Here is a 20,884-nt window from a genome sequence, read left to right as displayed (position 1 = left end):
ATTTCCCCAGCTGTCCAGAAACTGTCCTTGAAAAACACGTGGCAAACTGGAAAAATCCGTTTTCTGAAATTAGGGTCTCAATGAAAGCTTAGTATATCCCAACTGAAAACACTTATGAATAAAGTGAGATAGGTTATTGTAGCTGGAAATTTTATGAAGAGAAAAATCCCTCAGAATTCCAAAATATGTCTTCTTGTAACCAAAAACTGATTTTGAAAAAGACTGCTAAAACCCGTAGACAAAGCTTGACTTTCAGCAGTTTCGTAGCGCAAGTTTAACCGTAAATTCCTCCCACCTCAGAACGAATTTGAAGAAACTGAAAGAGGTTTTTGTAGTTTGGTATGTTAGGAATAAAATCCTCTTTCATTTTTCAAAATTAGTTTTTCAGATGCTCAGAACCCCTTCTGGAAATTTACTAGTAAACGCAGAAAACAGAGTTTTTTCTGCTGAAACAGGCTGCTACAGGGGTTTCGCAGCACGCTGCGAAACTGCTGTGTAATTTCAAAAACACAGCTTAATGCCAAAATTTGACTGTCTTGAGTTTCTTTATCTTGGAATTTCCTTCTCATGTGCCTTGGAGCTTTTCAAACTGAATATATATATGGACCCCATTCTTTCCATATGCCTCCACATAACACCAATCATTTGTTGTGCCAACCATTAATGAGAGATTACACATAGGATTCTGGATAACTGCAGTAACAAACCTATCTAGTGCCTAGTCAATTAAATGGGTTGCAATAATGCCTTCAGTTATCTGAGATTTCCTCAGAATACCATCTGGATCACATGTCACAAACCAACCAATCTGCCAACCAGGAACCATCCATTTCTTCGATATGCTCCCAAGAGTAATTACTGATATAGTTGATGCAAAGAATCCCATTGGAATGAATGTCTTCTTACCAAAGACAATATGAGCATATACTTCATCTGAGATTATTAACAAACCTAACCTTTTAGCTGTCTCTACAACTTTAGCCAAATGATCATGGGTAAAAGTGGTGCCACATGGGTTGCTTGGATTGATAACAACCATTGCCACTGTGTTGCTGTCTGCAATTGTATGAAGTTGATCTAGATTGATTTTCCAACCCCTTTCTGGAACTGAATCATGATGCCTTGCTTCCTTTTTCTTGCATTGCCAATAAGTGAAGATGACATGAGATATAAGCTTCTATTCTGGCTGAAAAATAGGGCTTGGGACAGAGCTCATAAATTCTCACAAAAAACGTATTTGGAAAAACTGAAGGATGATTTTGTGAACCAATCCATGCTGAACAAAAACCTATCTTGGTTTTTTGAAACACCTTCCCTACCGCCCAGAATGTGTCTTTGAAAAACAGGTGTAAAACAGGAGATGAAAAACTGCACCTACAGCAGTTTCGTAGCGCAACTTTGGTCATTAATTTCTCTCAGATCGTAATGGATTTGAGGAAACTGAAGGAGGTTTTTCTATTTCATTCTGTTAGGAATAAAAACCTCTTTCCATTTCCAAAAATAGGCTTTCATTTGCTTTAGAGACCTCCTGGAAGTTGACTACCTTTTCATAATAAAACTTTGGAGTTCATAAATGTATTTCTTTTCTTTGATTATTTTTTAAACTTGCAACCTATGCATACCAAGACAGCTAATGACCTAATGATGAGGATTCTGATAAATATGACAGCTAAGTGAGATTTTTTATGGATCAGCACGAAATCACCTAGACAGTTGTGCTGCGAAAACACCTAAAACTGACTTATGCACTACGAAATTACCTAAAGAGCTTTGTAGCACATAATAACCTTTGAACAGAGCTGACACATGGAAATTGTGTGAATTATGAGACCAGTGGTGAATGAGAATGCATAGTGGACTCCTAAGACTCAGACTCTAAGGCAAACAAAAACTCAAACTTGGACTAGCACTGAATCTTTACCATCAAGCTGGTATGAGAAATTTTGGCATTAGAATTCTTAAGTGATAACAGGCTCTAATATATCTCTGAGGTAGCCGCAGCTTGAAGGAGCTAGGAGGACAAGTATTGGGTAAGTTTTCGGTGTGTTGTTCCTTCCATAGGTTCAATCTTGAAGCAGTATGGCAGCTGTAGGTGAGGGCAGAGAATTTTGGTGAGATTTCTCCCCTATTGAAGGATGCATCTTCTTGTAATCATTTCAGGAGGGCCGCAGGATTTGTGAGTCTTGGACAAGGGGCCGAAAGGCTGTTCTAAGGAGCAGAATAGGCCGCAGTACAAATAGACATGAAACCTTGATGGAGGCTGTTTGTAGCACAAAACCTTAGATCAGGCTTGCCGAAGGAAGGACCGCAGCAAGTGTCTCAAGATCTGGGCTAATCTACAAGCCCTAACTGCAGATCTTCAACCTCAGAACTCGTCAACTCTTGGACCAGGCTTCACTGCTCAATTTGGGACTGTCTTGTCCTCTTTATAATCAGAAAAGGAAGCCGCTTGAAGCAAACCAGGACCGAGCTCATTTTGGAAGTTGGCACCTATTGAGTTGCAACTTTGAATACTATAAAAATACTATTATGAAGACCGACACTAGTTACATTCTTCAACACCTACAATCAACACATCTACACTAGTCATGCAAGAAAATGCATAGACTAGTATTCAAGTGCAAATGAAAACATAGAAAATCTTAAATGGGAACAATTTTTGCTGCAAGCTAACAACAAACAACCAATCTAGCCTTCTAATATCCCATCTGCACAACTACAAAACAAATTCATCAATCACAAAACTCATGGGAACTCATTCGGTGTAAAAATGTGATTGGAAAATTTAACTCCTATAATGGCTCTTCACAATCTGAAGATAATGGCCTCCTTCGTGTCCATTGAATTCCACAACTTTTCCTTGCCCAGAAGTTGCAAATCGAACTTGGTGAGTGAGTGCTCCAAATGAGGTCGAGTTGTTGTCTTTATATAGGAGTTTATGCCCCTTAGTTAGGTCGACTTGTCCAGTTTGAGGCCGACTTGGTGGAGGAGAACTAATTGGCCTATTTTACAAATAAATTACATTTCTTCTTTGACAAATGGGCAAGGACACTTTACATAAACCATAGAAGCCTACAATAGAGGCTTTGACATATAAACAATTGACCCAAGCATGAAACCCATGCTTTAATAAGTCAAATTCTTTAATAATAAAATTTATTTTCTTTCTTTTGACAAATACATTACATCATGACTTGAATACTATTATGAAGACTGACACTAGTTACATTCTTCAACACCTACAATTAACACATGTACACTAGTCATGCAAGAAAATGCATAGACTAGTATTCAGGTGCAAAGGAAAGCACAAAAAATCTTAAATGGGAACAATTTTTGCTGCAAGCTAAAGACAAACAACCAATTCAGCCTTCTAATATCCCATCTGCACAACTACAAAACAAATTCATCAATGACAAAACTCATGGGAACTCATTCAATGTAAAAATGTGATTGGAAAATTTAACTCCTATAGTGGCTCTTCACAATCTGAAGATATACACGAAGTCTTAACAATTGCTCAAGAATATATGCAAATTATCTAAATAGTAAATATATATCTTTTTCATGTGGTAATGAATGTGTGTGCTATTCAAAAACTTATATGAAGTTGAAACTCCTATGTGAACATGTAATGAACCTAAATAATAATTTACTAAATATCCATGGAAAGAGAAATAACATTATCCATGTATTATGTCACCTTTTTTCAATGTAAATACTAAATACGGGTAACAGTCACTCTGGCTTCTGGAATCTAAAGACATTACTCTATCATGTATTAAATAACAATTGGGGTAATCTCTTTCAGCCCTCAAGAATTGCCTCATACTATCCGAAAGATCTGGTACCAAGTGCCTGATTTTGCTGTTAGAAATCCTCACTGTGAGTGTTCCCTTTCTCCCTCACCAGCCAACCAGGGAATCAATCAAGGACCCTAACCATTCATGGCCTCCACCCATAATTGCCTCTCCTCTTCACCAGCCAACCGGGGAATAAATCGAGGACCCTAAGCATTCATGGCTTCCACCCTTAATTGCATCTTCTCTTCACTCTGCAATTAAGTGACATGGAGGATAGTGACAAAGCAACAAAGGACATCACTGAAACAAAGTAAAGATTCTGAGGAGACTGAGAAGGAAAAGAAGCTAATCCAGAATGTGCAGTCACCAATGTATACAAAATAATCTCCAAAAATATTTATATACTAAAGAACGGTAGCCTACTCCAACAATTTTGAACTTCTCAACTACTCTCCTACCAAAATGCTTGCCCAAACTGACTTTCATCTTTAATTTTAAAATTGAGAATTAGAAGTCTACTATTTAAGAATTAAACAAGTTAACATAAGATGTCATATGTAAGGCGTGATTTACCCTCACAGAATCATGAAAAAAGATTGGACATAAACCCCAAAGATAAAAAGATATGAGGCCCGATTTAAGACTAGTGTGTTAGAAGCCACCCATGTCTATTAATCATGTTGGGATCCTTACACGAGCACACCTACCAGGGGTTGGACAAATCCTTTACATTTTGTATGGGCTCTTAATTTTCAAACCATGCTGAGAAGATTATGCACTCAGCAAGAACAAACTAGATATTAGGTAGCTGAAAACTTGAAAGCTTCAATCAAAACAGCAGATCTTAGTACAATAATCTACAAACACTACTGCTAAAAATTCGAACATCAAATACACATATCTGAACTCTCAATCACATCTATCTCCTCTTGAATACTGAAGGAAGAAAATACCTTGCAACAGCTCAAAGCAAAAACTCACTAACCAACACAGTGGTGTGCTCTGCATGTCTCTTACAGAATAGGAAGAAGAGGGAAAATACAATGTATCTGATCACATGCATGAAGCACTCAAGGTGACTCAGTCAAACCTTAATCCTAGTCTGATCACCCTAGCTGTGTGATAAGAGTGCCAAGTATGTGTGCCTCAACTGGAAGACGAACTGGAGCATGCACCCCCTTCCTTAAGATCTGTGCCATCTACCTAAACTGCAAACTTATAATGCATGAGCACTCCTAACTTACTAGGGATTAGCGTCCTGCTACAAACAACAGATCATGCATGTGAAGACTAACAAAAGCAAAGCTCCAACAATAAACAAGCTCTAACAAAAATGGAATTGCTAAAAACTGAAACAAAATTTAAACTGGAAATAATTGATGGTGAAGGCATGCGTGTGCTCTCTACTAAACAACAGAGTCTATATCTCTATCTCCTGTTCCCTCATTCAATCAGTTCATCATTACTGTAAGGAAAGGCTGTATATGGGAAAGGTCAAAAAGTCTTCCACAAATTTCATTGGATTGTATGTTTTACATCAAGAGATCAAGATTCTATGGGTATCCTTGATACTCATTCAAGGACTAGTTCTGTGCAACTAAGTGGATAATCTAATCTTTGGACAGCTAGGTAGCTTTGAAAGTGCTACTATAAAAGACCAGTACTACTTGAAAAGCTCCCAATGGAAAGAAATTTTGGGTTAGGTCTAAGTTTTCGAGATCTCAATCTCACCTTGACCAAAGTTAAAATGAAAAACACAATTCTGGCTCAAAGCACCTATAGAGTCTAAGAGGCCAGTAAACCATGCTTACACTGGAAAGGCGACAGTTTCAGTAACATCTAACTTTCAACGAATATTCCATCTGGTGGTCACCCACTGTGTTAGAAAATAGCAAGTTGCTAGCAAAGACCACATGGTTCTAAGATTTGAGGTCCTTGCAAAAAGGGATTAAGACTATTCATGACATTTTTGGTGTTGCTTCCAAGGATTGTATGCCATGGACAGAACTGAGAGAGGTCAAAACCAGTATTATCAGAACCGGACCAGTGAACAAGCCAGTTGACCCCGAAAACTGGAAGAGGACTAGAAGCAGACAAAAATCAAAAACCAGTATTATCATAACTGGACCAATGATCAAGCCAGTTGACCCCAAAAACTGGAAGAGGACTAGAAGTAGACCAAAATCAGAAACAGAACCCAACCAAAAATACATAAAATAATCAAATGATATATATATCCATGTGAAGCCAAACCATTACACATAAAATATGCAAAGTTTCTCATGTAATAGAAAGGGTAAAATCCACTTTCGAACCAAAATACATCGAAAATAGGGTTCTACATGGCCTCTAGAATCCAGAAATATACAGTACTAATTAATAAGAATAGGCCCTAGACTCGGTAACGAAAATAGCACCAACTGCAATCTACATCCAAACCAACATACATAAACAAAAAGGCTCTAAATGGCCCCCATAGTCCAAAAATAGACATAGTACTAATTAATAACCATATTCTAGAGTCCAGATTCTAGAATCTAGACTTTACAATCTAATCATGACAGAATCATCTGAATTCTCATCATCTACATCCTCAACATAAGTATATTAAAAAAGGGACTCTGACTTAATTCTCTTGGCCCTGAAGGTAGCTGTCCAACAGCAATGATCAAATCATCTGGCTGTGGAAGTGGATCAAAGTCCCTCCAAGATAGGTCTTCATTGTCAAGCACTGCTAGCTGAGTCTCCATAACCCTCTTTTACAAAAGATCAATATCATCCAAGACTATGCTACTCGATTCGGTGGTCATGTTCAACCACTGGGTGCACATCTTCAAATCAACCCTTCTATCAGCCCTCCAAATCAGCCCAAGAAACTCAGCTCAAAAACTACAAATTGCTCACATGAATTTTGAGTCTTATGGAGGAGTGGGGACCTATGTAAATAGAATCGAGGTGGGCCTAGTTAGGTTTAGTGTTTTACTTTTTTCCATTTTATTGAATTTTTTTTTTAAATTTAAGTTCAAGTGGTCTCCATCACTTGTTATACAATTCTATACAAAATCAACTAGTTTTGACATTTATGACCAATTCAGGAACAAAACTTGCCAATTCAGGTGCAAAACCTGAAAATTGAGCTCGATGGTACCCATCTCTAGCAACTCCTTAAATATTTAGGTAGGGCCCCCTGTATCTTACACTGGGAGCCTCCTGTCCCATTGCCAACTCTCTCTCTCCATTTTCATCAATCACAAACAGCGGCTATCACAGACACATTGCTGGACACACAAAGAGGAGTCGAGGACACATCAACAATGCTATCACAGTTGCCCTTACAACCCCCAGAACAAGCCAATAATGTTAGTTCCCTAATGAGACTTGGCTGGTTGTGATACGACTAGAAGGGTAGACAGAGGGATGAAGACCACTCAGGTGCCTCAGCCCTTGCTAAGTTATAGGTTATTGGTGTATCTAGCATGTGAGCTATTAGATATACTCTTGGATTATAGTGGCAGCCAGTTGGTTTGATCCCAGGCCTAGACCAAATCATTCGAACAAATTACTAATTCCCATGGCTAAAAAATGGTAAGTTCCCAACATTAACCCTAGGAATTTCTACAACTAAGAAGCATCCACAGAGAAAGATTGCTGGGTGGAAGATCAAAGCCACAGATAGATGGTGGGGGTGTCTTGCAAAAACAATGATTACAATAATCCTCCAGCGATAGGCATATTGCTTGCAGTTTCCCTATATATTTTGTGCCTTGTATGTTGGTTTTTGCATCCATGATGGCAGTTTTATTTTTAATAATTGTAACCCTGGATTTATTCGCCAATTCCAGCTGGATAATTGATAAATTTTGTTAGATATGGTAGTTAAAATATTTTTTCCATAAAATTTGGGGCAACTAAGGCCTTTGTTGCTAGTGTTTGTGCTTGTGGCATGTGCAACACTATTTTTTTGTACACAAATGCTCATGTGTGTGTGTGTGTGTATATATATATATATATATATATATATATATATATATATATATATATATTGTTTTATTACTAGTTAAAAGTAAGCACCTTTACAAAAAAATGAGTAAAAGAATAGATGCAGACACAAATCAACTATTTTGGAAGAACATGGAAACCAAGGCAAGCAGAAGACAATTGTCACATCTCTCAACATCTGAAACCAGCTATTCAACTTTATGGAAATGTGTTGTCAAACATAAATTATATTTGAGTATTACACCACAAACAAAATAAAATTGACATCTTGACAAATTATCAAAGCCACAGATGGCAAGAATTAAGTAGCATCACTCTAGAGTCTAGAGTCTATTGACTAATATAACCTAAAGCTGCATAAAAAAAACATGGTTAAGACTTGAACTACAATAAATGCAGACATAACTAAGCACACTGGCACAATATAGCCAACAAATAACAACCTCCATAAGCCTTTGGATAAATCCAAAAAATATTAAACCGACTGTAGCTGACTAGACAGAAAAGGAAACCAATCGAAAAAAAATAGGAGTGATAGAGACCTATAATTCAATCAACAATTTACTACCAATAACAAGAAACTATTGAAAAGTTATAAGAGAAACAGAGGTAGTACTTCCACTACAATATTATATCTGTAAACATTGAACAAGTAAAACTGAGTACTAAACAATCTCATATATAGAAAACAATCAACCAAAAGGAAATACTAGAAATATATTGCTAAAATATAACGGGGAAATCATAAGTTTGAATCCAAAAGATGAACTAAACAATCCAAAGGGGTGTTCAACTGTAACTAGAGAACTCACCATTAAACCCATGGAACTCCTAGAGGTAGAATAGGACAAGTTGGAAATGACCCAATTCCAAATGGTACCAAAAAAAAAGAAAAAGCCCAAATAGACAGAATTCTTATTAACACGCCAAGTGAAGAACAATCACAATAGATCATAAGATTTTTTTACCGAGAAAAAGAAAGAGCACATTTCTCGGGGAATATCATTCTAAATAAAGAATATCTACAAATAGCAGAACACAATCGCCCCTTAAACTAATTATGAGACAACAATACTTACTAGATGACACCTAGAAAAGGTTCAATGAAACTAGTTGTGAAGGTATTGATCTTAATGAGTCATCATTAAACCATGTGTTCAAGACCTAATTGTCAAACAGGCTCAATTGACCTATATCTATGAGGAAGAGATTGTTGCCACTCAAATCCAAAACCCCTAGATAAGAAACCAATTTTTGGATGATTACACAACATGGTAACATACAATTCAACATTGAGCCTGAGTCAAAGATTCCATGGTCTAAAAACAATAACCCCAAAACCCCGTCCTAATTAGTTATATATTCCAATGTGATGGTTAAAAGAAAAATATAGTATTGTTATTTTTTAAGATGAAAATGAGCACTGTTAGGGTCTACAGTAAGAGAGATAACAAGACAAAAGATCAATACACACAATGCAACCATACCAGTGCTTCTAAGAACTCAAACTCCACATAAAACTCCTATTAGGTGTGCCTATTTATAGGCTCATTGATACAAGATCAAAATAAAAAATCAGTGTCCCATAAATGACCCTGACAATAAGTACAGTATATTATTAACAAAAGGTAGGTTGAAAGAGGTCATCATGTGGTCTTTAAACATTCTAACACCCCCTTAATGGTCAACTCATTGACCAGAACTCCAAGTGCTGATATAAATTTCTCAAACTTGTCCTTACCCAGTGATATTAATTGTTTGGTCATCAATAAAATGCTATCTCAACTCAATCTCTATTTTCCATTTCCTCTCCGATGTCATGGAAATGTGTACCTCACAATAATGTGGCACATGCATGTACATTCGTTCTTCACAAACTCCAACACACTTCAATTATCACAACGGACAGTAAAGGAAAAGTATGCTTCTAATTCATACTCACATATTCATTGAAGCCAAACCACTTCACAAGTAGCATCCATAGTTGCCATGTACTCTACCTTTGTCGTGGACAATGCCATTACCTATGGCCCTAATGGTTATTATTGCACCTACTACCACACTAAATATGTACTTTGGTATCAACTTCTTATCATCATGTGACCTATTTGATTTGCATCTGTATACCTTGTCCACTTGAAATCGCCATCTTTGTTGTACTTGATCCCATAATCAATGGTACCCATCACATATTGAAAGATCATCTTAGCATGTATGCAATATGTGGTCTTTGGAGAAGATAAAACTCTTGCAACCAATGAAATTGCATAAGCCAAATATATTCATTTGTTGGTCAAGTAAAACAAGCTATCAACCAATTAGCTATAAATAGTTACATTCATTGACTTAGAAGTATCCTCCATTGTCAACCTCAAAACAATGTCAATGAACATTGACGATAACCTACAATTGATCATCTTAAACCCTATGAAGTAACTCATTTACATGCTTACTCTATGTCATAGATATATGTTGTCCCCATATTCCCATACCTCCAAACCTAGGAAAGAATGCATCAATCCCAAGTCTATCATCTCAAAAGTACTTCGTAGTTTCTTCTAGATCAACACTAAAAGCAAGAAGGGATAAAAAACCAAGTGTTTGGCTAAAAGGTATATGTACTACCTTAAAGAAGATATAAAATAAGGTACAAGAAATGTCACAGGGTTCGCTGAATTTTGGACCTCAATCTCAATAAAATAATTTTAAGTTCGTTGCAATTCAGCAATGGCATTCACCAGCTAATCATAAAACCAATTTTCTGAAGAACGAATGCTCTTTATTTCTTCTTGACTATTGAAAAAGCCAAGATGAGAAGGTATAACACGCCCAGTAAATAAGAGATTCAGTTGATCAATCTCGCTCGACATTCCAAGGCAGAAAACTAATTGATCCTTCAAATAGAACCAATATGCGACCAAGGGGATGCGGTCGGCACTTGACTGCAACTATGACGATGAATATTCTTTAATGACTGCAACTGTGATGATGAATATTCTTTAATTGTGCAACTATGGCAGTTAATTTTTGCATCTATCCCTTGAACCTTTGCCACAGTCTGGTTAATTTCTATGAGTTCTTTAGATTTTTTCAACAGTACTTTAAGTTTTAGCAACAATGCTTTGAATTTTAAAATATGTTATATATATTAGATATTAACCAGATATGTTAGAATGTTATTTTTTATATTTTTTGTTTTATGATAATTTGTAATATTGTATTATATAATGATACAAAATATTTTATATATTATATATTTAGTATATATGTTACAAATGTTATTTATTATATATAAAATAGAAATATATAAAACATATTACAAAATATTTATATTTTGAAAATATGTATAAATATATAAAATGTGTTATAAAAAATATATATTTTGAAAATATGTATATGGACGAACCTAATGGTGAACCTTATTGAAAAATTCAAATTCAAATCGAACTTTATTATTGTCGAACCTTAACCATGTGATTTAGGATACAAGACATAGGAGATAAGATAAGATAATTATATTAATATTCAACAAATGACCACAAAAGTAGGTCCCTAGGACTCAAGAGTACGACTAGTATGAATACAATGTGGCAATGCAAGCACAACTCCTACCTATATATATATATATATATATATATATATATATATATATATATATATATATATATATATATATATATATATATATATATAGATATATATATAGAGATATATTATGAGCTTATATAATTTCAACATTTATAGGAGTTGTGCTTGCATTGCCACATTGTATTCATATGTATATGTATATGTATATGTATGTGTATGTGTGTGTGTGTGAGATCATGAAAAAGGTACAATGTTGGACAACTCAAGAGTCTATCAAGAGAGAGTGAGAGAAGGAGATTGAACAATGATGTCGATGATATCAAGGTATCCTGAATCTTATGGCCAAGGGCAAAGGGGGTGAACAGGGCACTGGCTCACTCTCAAAGTCCTTTGGAACCATTGGGGCCTCCAATTGTATGGCCCAAGGGGGGGAATGTACGAGCTAGGGATACTCGTGATATCTAAAATTGGAAAAAAGGAAACCCTAAATGGATCATTGATTGCTCCTCAGAGCCTAGAAGGTAGTCTGACGAGCAAAAGGTACTCTACTCTGAGTTCGTCTAGAATTGGTCCCTCTACAACAGTGTTCCATGGGGACTCGCCCCCACCCCTAGGGGTCTAGTTTCCTAGCTCCCTCGCGCTATGGGACTTGGGGACGAGAAGGGGTCGTTTCCCCACGCTCCCAAAAAAGGGTACGCAGGGGGATGTGCCAAGGGGACGTTTCCTTATGCTGAGGGGTCCTTTCCGAAAAGGGGGTCGTGGGGGGTCGAGGGGGCGGGGACGTGGGGGGTCGAAGGGCCCAATTTTTTTAAATAAACTTTTGTTTATAATTAAAATTTAACATTAGTTTTAATACTTTAGGGTTTCAATTCGTTTTCTTATAAATTTAATTCATTATTAGCCCGGCCCCTCACTCCATTCGCAAGACACTCCTAGTTCCTCTACAGCAGAGAGGAATTGGTCCACATATAGCTTCATCCACTCTATCAAGAGGAACAAGCTTACCTCTAAAAGAGCGGAGAAGTTAGTTGTTGTGCACAGTGCCCTACGTCTTGAGCATAGGAAGACACATGAGTATTTGAAGGGACCAGAAACACGATGGGATGTTGGTCCAAAGGATGATGCACAGGTAGATATGGAGGAGAGACTTGATGAGAGAAAGATGGGGTTGGTTGGTGTACCACTTAGCATGTTTGAGAATGCTAGTGATTCAAATTCAAATGGTGATATGGTTGATCCTTATTTATTCATGCAGTAGCTAGATGCAAAGACTAGCGGGGCATTACCTTGAGGCTTGAGCAAAATTATGCTCATTTATCTTTCAATATGTTGATGTTCTTATGTTATTGTGACTCTATAAAATTTTGACTCTTGATGTATCAGACTTGACTTTTATAATTTTATGTCAATATTCATTGTTCAGTATTCAATGTTCATAGTAGGATGTGGAACATCAATATGGTTTAAACTTAATCGTAATGTATGATGTATGATTATAAATTAGAATTTTAAATTTATATGATATTAGATAATGATATTCATATCAATGATCATGCTTTGCAGCTTTTCAATTCAAACCCAATTTTCATAGTGGACTCAATTTATAAATTATATTTTATATTTATAAGCTTTTAAGACCTTGACGTCCCCCCATGTTTCCTAAAAATTGGCGGGGAACTTTTGCATAGGCCATTCCCGCGTATCCTTGCTCCCTCACCCCCTCGTCCCAAAACCTTGGTGGAACATTGCTCTACAACTCTGAGAATGTGTGGCCTAATGTACAAATTGATATCATATTATCATCAATGCAATCTCGATGATGTCAGTTGGCCTCTCAGAGGGGGAGGATAAGGAGAAACCCAATGTGTCACCATTATGTTGTTTGGTGCCTTGTGGAACTTTGCTTGCCATTTGTTGCTTCAATCTAACAAATCAACGAGGCAAGGAAGTATGAGGTGAACAAATTGTTCATCTCAAGGCAAGGCATGGTGTGCAGAAGTTGAAATCTATGGCTAAAGATCTCCCTGATGAAGAGGACTACGCATCTTTGGTCCTGAAACACAAAGAAAGTAGAGAGGGAGTCCCCCGAGTCCCTATAAAGGAAAGATAGTATCTTCTAATCTCGTATATAAGGGGCACCAAAATAAGGTGCATCTATGTCTCCAGCTCCTAAAGGTGGCACACCTAGCAGACCCTATCAGATCATGGTAAATGGTGATTTGTCTCAATCTAGATTCGATGGGATCTAACCCAAAGTTATCCCAAAGGGATCCTAAGAGAGTGCATCCAATGCCTACACGTCTAAGGGGAAGAAACAATGATTCCATCCCACAGCTCCAGGAAGTGTTATAAGTAGGACATATTCAAGCCCAAGTTTGTCAAAGGTGAGAAACTAATAAGTTTCTGTGCTAAATAGAGAGGATGTCAAGGCATCCTACAGTTTGTTGTTGAGGACAACTAAGGGGACCACAAAACATGCTCCTCGTCAGAGTCATCAATAACTATGAAAGGGCCAATAATATGCACTAGTAAATGATATCCCATATATGAACTGACAGGCACTGAGAGTGCCTACTTGCAAGATCCTGGGGCGGACACAAGAGCACAAAGCCCAACACTGCTAACATCCAAGGCCATGGGTAATAAACTGTAGATGGAAGCTTGGCTACTCAAACAAACCTAAGGAGTAGAGTGTTGGATGAGGGTAACCCAACTTTGAGACCCTGAATCAATTTGTTCACTAGTTTGGTGGTGATCCAAAAAAGGTTACACCTCATGAGTCTCATGGAGTATAACATACCCAACCCCCTAATGCCTTATTAGGGATGTGGGGCGTAACTAGACTCGACCTTCATGATTTATTACGAAAATGGGGTTATTAAATTTCCTCTTTCTTCCATCACTTCAAATCACTATTGTGACACCACCATCATCTCCTGCTTGTCAAGATCTTTCCAACATTATAAATTTCCTCATTTTGAGCTCTGGGCACCAAGTTATGCCCATTTGAAGACTTCTCCCCTTAAGGGCCATATAAGCATTCGTACTTGCCCACATCGCTGACATGTGGTACCTCATAGCCATGTGTCGCCCACACACTAGTCCACGCCCCAGGCCCACTTGTGATGTCAACCCTCGCCATATCATTGTTTCTATGAAATGGGCCTTATCCCAATCTCTCAAGGTTTCAATATACTGATACTTTGGCTAACCCAATATGTCAATATTCCAAGTGACCCAATATGCTAATATGGAATATCGAGTATCAACAAATTCCTACAACTACGAACTTTTGCAATTCTCAATAGGCCAATGGCCCAATGGCCAAATCAACATGCCATCTCAAAACTATCAAATCCAACCACAGACCGACACGTGGCAAATACTAATGTCCTTTGCCACATGGCACTACTAATGTGTGCCACATGTCAGTGACCTTTAAATAGTTGGCATGCCAAAAACCCCAAATCTACATGACACATGTTCTCCACTTGGTACTGCTATGTCATTGATTATGATATCATCCCTCAAAAGTCCCACACTTTGATGCTTTGATGTCATCGTTTACTGTGTCTAATTCGATTAACAAATATTTTTCCATCCAGTAAGGACCATCAAGGGAGGGCCACACCATATCAAGACTTCTACAAAATATGCTTTCAACATACTTCTAAGGTCTTGATATATGGTAAGCCCTCCATATACCTGCCTTTTGGTCATAGCCCCTATGTCAGCCATGCTACCAGGGGCTAAGGCCAAGGCCTTCAAACCCAAAATCTCCAATGAAACATTGTGTTAAGGGTCTCTACCTCAAATCCCTTTTCACCCAAAGCAATGGAATCAAAACCCCGACTTTTCTCTCTCCCATACCAAGGATCTCACAACTAAATTGCAGCCCAAACCAATATACATAATGGTTGTTTTGAACCATTAGCTAGCCCAAAACAGTGCCAAAGTTCTTTAGTGCACTCTTTCATGATTCCATCACATGTTCTGGGAAGACTCTTTCCCTTATGTTTCCCCTTTGAAGTCAAGGCTTCTGCTCCTGCCTTAGACATCCACATCATTCACAAGACCCTCTAATAAACTCAGCTAGTTTGGGGTTTCCCCAGTCTAAGAACCAACCATCGTCATTGGCCATATGGCTAGGATTACAACTCCTTCAATCCCTTACTTAAGGAACCATTTACTTCTTGTCCATAACATGAAAGGCATGTCACAAAAATATATTAATGATTGAATATATGGGCATATGAGCATTATACAGCCATTCCAACTTGATGTACTGCTTCACATCATACATAGACATTGTATAGACCATATTGTCCATTAAGCAGGAACGCATATAAATACAATACATTTCAACAATGATCTTATCTTTCTTATTAACATAGTTTACATCGCAGAGATGAAATCCACGCTAATTACGATTTTATGATGTCTGCAATAATGAAGGGTGAGCCACATTCCACCCCACCATACGCTCAGTTGCACTGTGTTCTTTCTTGTAGCTACACATCCACGAGGCCAAACCAAGAGACCATGAGGGGAGTTCTACTCAGCATTATAGGTTGAATTCATGAAAGCCATTCTCCTTCAACAAGTTAACTCATCGGTTTCCTTTAAGATCACACAATGCCCAAAGTCATTGCCTACTTGTTATGGGTGATTTCTTAGTTGCTCTACACAACAAACACCCCAAGGGGCAACATCTCTCATGCTACTAGTGGTGTAACGATGAAGGCCACTCTCCTTCCATGTAGAGCCATGGCCTAATCCCATTCCCAATGTGGTCACAACAAAACTTGCACAACACAAGTAGAACCCTTTTGCTCGGCCAAGAGTTCCTCAATGCCCCTTCCAAGTGCTCAAGTGCATGACTTCCAACATTTCACTCGTCAAATGGCCATTCCAAACCTGCATAGCATGAAAGGAGCCCTTCCCACTCAATCATAAGTCCCTTAGCGCCTCCTTTCGATGTCTTCGTGCATTACACAGACAGTCCTCAACAAAATTTATTCAACCCTCTAACTCAAGCTAAGACTCACCCCCTGACCTTACTCATCGAAATTAGGCAAACCCGATCATGCACGAGGTTCCCTTCTCCTTCAGACGAGAGCCCTCCTCTCATCTCTGGTCTTCTCTGCACCCATGCACTATGTGCTTCTCTCTCCTCTAGCACACCCACTTGTGCTATATTTCGCTCTCCTCTCTTCCCCTTGCTTTTTAGCTCTACTCTTCTCTGTCCTCGAGCACAAGTGCTTCTCTCTCCCTTCTTTTTTTTCTCTGCCTTTTCTTGTCTTTCACACTCAAATTCCATAGGTTTCTTCCCTTGATGGGATTGCATGTCATGTTTTCCGATGCTGGTTAGATCAGAGACTTCTAGTGAAAGTATTCAAGAGGTATGTTGCCCATACTCATTATGCAGTTTTGGTACTACTGCCCACTCCACTCATAACTATTGGCAATTATTGTTGCACCTTCCCATTAGATATTTTCTTAGAAAATGTTAACAATGTTGGTCCTTATGAACATTTGGCTCAACCAATAATCCATTGGCAACTACTAACCTCCAATTTCCCTTTGTTTGCTTCCCTCTCCTCATGGCCTCACATGGTTTGTATCATATCAAGGCTTCACTGCTTCATCAGCTACTATTTAAATTGTAATTACCATTATTTTGGGTCATTGCCCATCTACATGCCCATACAATGATCAATAGTATAACTAAGTACAATTACAATATCAACAGGGTTAAGTTTTGGGAATGTTATAAAGAGGTTGATTGACCACCTTTGGTTTTTTTTTTTTTGAAAGGGGGGTGTCAAAAGAACAAAATGTTAAATTGGGATGCCAATCCTTGCCAAAGGCCAATACCCAAAAATCAAAAGTAAGTGAGGAACAAGATAAGTCAAAAACGCAACAAAAAAAACAAAAAATGATGTGCAAAACAAGATCAATCAAAAGACATCATTAATGATTAAGGCAATGAGACTAAACCCCAAAATCTACTTGAACAATGTGTTGAGGTATAATTTGTTTGTATCCAATGGTATGTATGACGAGGAGCGTCTATAATTTGTCTAACTTAAACCCAATCAATCTGAAGCAAACTTGTTCCCCACACCTCAAAACCATAAATGACTATGGGCTTAATAATCATGTCTAGGAGGTACATTTTGGATGAGATGTCCTTGAAATGATTTTAGAAGCACTATCTCTCAAGAAGAGCAAGGATGTTGCATCCCTTAATAAGTTGAGGCTAGAGGGCGTATCACACACTGGAACCTAAACCCTTGAATTCAACCCCTAAATATGTGTAAGTTGTAAAGAACTCAATCTCTTCCCTCTAAAAGAAACTTTTATGAACAACTAAAACTATCTTGCTATCCAAAACCAAATCAAGGTCACATTGATCATCCTAATCAAGTCCAAGGAAAAGCTAGAATGTCTCCTTGCTAACTCCACTAGATCAAGAGGTAGAAGATGCTCTTTAAAGTTTAAAAAACTATTGCAATAGTAAGGATTCCCACATATATATCTCCCAACATATCTATTAGGGTTATTCTTCAAGGCTAACGATGTGTACGAAAGTGATACAAAAGAATTTCGTCAAAGACTTAACAATGCACAACTACTAACAACTATAACTATATTATCACTTGACCAAATCAAGACCTAGTTGATGATCCCAAATGAATCAATAGTACAGCTAGAATTCCTCCTTGCTATCCAAACTAGATCAAGGATCTAAACATGCTATTTTAAGTTTAAACAATCATCAATCAGCAAAGATGTATTCTCCTTAAACATGCATCTCTCCCTACATATCCATTGAAGCTATTCTTTAAGGCCAACAATCTATAGGCATCCATTGAGGGCATTCTTTAAGACTAACAATGTGCACGCAAGCAACACAAAATAACACCGTCAAATACTTATCAATATGTGTCTATGAACAGCTTGTGAGACAAAGTGACTACAACAATGCAAAAGAGCATTTCTAGCAACCATTAGCCATACTCAAAAGGAGTGACTTGATGACAACTAGGAATAACATGGAAAGTGCCAAAGAAAAAGGGGTAGAGAACAAGCCAAATAAAAAGTCCCCTTATTATTATAAAGTGGTTGATATATAAAGGTGAGGTGGCTTGGAAAAAATGATTGACCTAAATAAGGCTTTGTTCCTCAACAAGCAAAATGATCAGATTTTGCTCCATTTGATATAGCATGCTCCTCATCATCATGTCCTAAGCTCCTGAATTTATTCCACACCTGCCCTCGTATTTTACCTAGACATGTATGCATAGTACATACCCTGCTTGATGGAACCTTGACAATTAATTTCCCATTTCACGAAAAGGTTGTACATTCTATGCGATAACATCATTAAATTCTTAATAATAAAACTGTCTCATTATTTATTTACAAGACATTAAAACATTGAATCGGGGATATTAAATAATAAAATCTCAAGAGTGGCAAAAAAGTTCTTAAAGACTTGGAAGTTTGGGAAAGTGCCATAATATCATGGAATTTACGAGGACCAATTCCCAAAATGAAATTCATTATCCAATGAAAGTTATTTTTTCAGAAAATTAGACTATCGAAAGATGTGATGAGAATATTGAGCCAAAGATTTTTAAGGGTTACGTGAGAATAGTTGTCGATGCAAAGGAGTCAATCAAGAGATCTGTTTACAGACTAGAAGCCAAAGCTTGTCAAGATGGTGAATTACAAAGAGAATTAGTGATCAATAACAATCTCTCTTTCTGCTTAGAGGTTACAATTAAGCCAATCTAGATATTGTTTTAAACATGTCATTGTGATCCAGAAGCAGACCATAGTTAGAACCAACCAAAAGCAGTATGCAGATTCACAAACACAGATAATATCTAAACTGCACCTTGATCTCACATACATATACCAAGAGTTGACTGTAATATCTCAAATTAGCTATATTAACTAATTCCAATGAGTGGCATGACACATTGCCTTGACGGACACCATCTCATCTCCTACCACAGAAGTTAGTTCTTTATCCTGAATTTACATGCCATACCACTTAGAAGTGCCCGTGTACATTTTGTGGGCCCCTTCCCATTGCCTTTACGATGCCTTCTTCCTTGCCAGATTAGTAAAAAAGAAGTGGAAAATCCCTTGTTGAGGATTCCTTCCATTAAGAACTATACAGCACTGCAGGCTTTAAGGTATTTGCATTCATCCCATCTTTGGTTGATACATGATCCATTGTTCAGCATGTTACTTGAATCACTTGGGCTCTACTGTGTGTACTGTGTCATTTAATCTTCGAAGGCCTATTCAAGAATATGGATCATACCTTAATATGTCAAAACCCACTAGCCCATATAAGGAATAAAAGCAACAACTTGTATTGGGGCAGGTTCTGCGTCAGTGAATGGAAGATTTTGGAGATTCTCCACAGTGAATGGCGAAACCCCTCAATAAAACAGCTCTGGTTGGAGCACATAAAACCCCAAAATCACCATTATTGGTTAAAATAAAAAAAAGATGAACACAGCAAGTGATAGAGGAAGGAAAATGGCATCTACCTACCATATAAGCAGAAGCATTCAAGGCATTCTTGTTGTATTCATAAATGGGGTTTCGCACAACAAGCATCATTTGCCAACAGGCAGTCACAGGATCGATTCCTGTGCAGAACCCCAAAAATTTTAACCTTCGGGACCCCCAATCACAAGGGGGGTATTGTGCTTTGTTCCCATTGAACCGTCATGACTGCATTTCAACCAAAATCAAATTCGTAAATTCATCTAACGGGCACACGCACAGACCCCATGAGCAGCTCAAAGAAAAAGAGGGAAGAAAAGTGGGTATAAGTGTAACCAGCAGTAAAGATCTGACTAGGGGCTAAATGAAAAGACTATGTGACCAGAGGGAATGATAATTTACTGAACCTCGAAGAGAGAGCCACCCATGTGACCATCTGTTAGCAGAGGAGAAGCGAAAAGGATATTATAGAGGAAGAAATATGTACCTAGAAATTTGGGTTTTACTGCTCAGTCTCCTCAACCGCCTTCGTCCTTGTCCTCATCATCCCATCTTCCTCTCCGGTTCCTCGAGATCGAATAAAACCCTGAGCTCACACAGGCCCTTGGCGTTTGTTAACCCCACGTTTAATTCCCTAATGTAACGTCCCCGGTTCAATCCTTGTTTCCAGTGATAATACAATGGTGGTGACCTTCAGAAATAGAAAGGGTCCATCATTAGTGGAGCTCCCTAGGAGGTCTGAGTGCTACACTTAACTAAAGGGAGGTGGACGGTCACAAAAAATTCATTTGCTCCTTTTAATTGTCAAATGATAATGTCCATCAACCACCAGGAATTTTAGAGGGAACTTTGTTTGTGTGTATCAGCCACCACGAATTTTAGAGAACTTTGTTTGTGTATGGAAATGTGATTTTTTTAATTGAAATTGAATATGATTTGGTAATATAGTAATTACTTCGGTA

At 37.7% G+C, this 20,884-nt stretch overlaps 1 long non-coding RNA gene across 2 annotated transcripts in view; it reads right to left on the bottom strand.

Moving 5' to 3' along the window:
• Window positions 1-20,593, bottom strand: part of LOC149191759 (uncharacterized) — a 37,700-nt gene extending 17,107 nt beyond the window's left edge. The window contains exons 1-2 of one of the 2 annotated variants that reach the window (XR_016254846.1): window positions 20,410-20,593; window positions 19,968-20,150 (exon numbers count right to left, since the gene is read on the bottom strand). This is a non-coding gene — a long non-coding RNA (uncharacterized LOC149191759). Of the gene's footprint in view, window positions 1-19,967; window positions 20,346-20,409 lie in introns of those variants that run through there. The other variant, XR_016254847.1, reaches the window with a different exon arrangement.
• Between the last annotated feature and the right edge of the window lie 291 nt (window positions 20,594-20,884).

Source organism: Pinus tabuliformis, chromosome 2_2, assembly GCF_031772625.1.
Source record: "Pinus tabuliformis cultivar Carrire ecotype Pingquan chromosome 2_2, CPIR1, whole genome shotgun sequence".
Classification (NCBI taxonomy): Eukaryota; Viridiplantae; Streptophyta; class Pinopsida; order Pinales; family Pinaceae; genus Pinus; species Pinus tabuliformis.
The sequence above is the reverse complement of the archived record's forward strand: the minus strand, read 5'-3'. Positions and strand labels throughout refer to the sequence as shown.